Genomic DNA, 810 nt, shown 5'->3' with positions numbered 1-810 from the left:
TAAATATATAGTCAAATTCTGAATACTCTAATACTGTACTGGTAGTGTGTAAATTACTTATAACTCTAATATAAATGTTGAAAGACAAAAGCATTTCCAGAAAAGAACCAGAGCTACAAAAATTTGTTAATGGATATAAAATGTAAAAATACATACACTGACACAGAAAACATAAAATATAAGAGAGAATGATATGGTTTGGCTGTTTCCCTACCAAAATTTTCATCTTGAATTGTAGCTCCCATAATTCCCACCTGTCATGGGAGGGACCTAGTGGGAGGTAAATGAATCATGGGAGGAGATCTTTCCTGTGCTGTTCTCATGATGGTAAGTCTCATGAGATCTGTTGATTTTATAAAGGGGAGTTCCCCTGTCACATGCTCTCTTGCCTTCTGCCATGTAAGATGTGTTTTGCTCCTCATTCGCCTTCAGCCACGACTGTGAGTCCTCCCTAACCATGTGGAACTGAGAGTCAATTAAACCTCTTTCTTTTATAAATTACCCAGTCTCAGGTATATCTTTATTAGCAGCATGAGGACAGACTAATACAGAGAATAAAAGTAAGTTTTTGTAAGTGATTAAAGTTGTTATCAACTTCAAATAGACTAGCATAACTATAAGATGTTTTATGTAACCCTTGTGGCAACAAAAATGCAAAAACCTACAGTAGATACAGAAAAGATGACGAGAAAGGAATAGAAATATGCCACTAAGCATGGTATGTTCTTCCATTTGTTTGTGTCCTCTTTTATTTCACTGAGCAGTGGTTTGTAGTTCTCCTTGAAGAGGTCCTTTACATCCCTTGTAAGT

The sequence above is a fragment of the Mandrillus leucophaeus genome, unplaced genomic scaffold (assembly GCF_000951045.1).
Source record: "Mandrillus leucophaeus isolate KB7577 unplaced genomic scaffold, Mleu.le_1.0 Scaffold192, whole genome shotgun sequence".
Lineage (NCBI taxonomy): Eukaryota > Metazoa > Chordata > Mammalia > Primates > Cercopithecidae > Mandrillus > Mandrillus leucophaeus.
Note: the sequence above shows the minus strand (reverse complement) of the source record.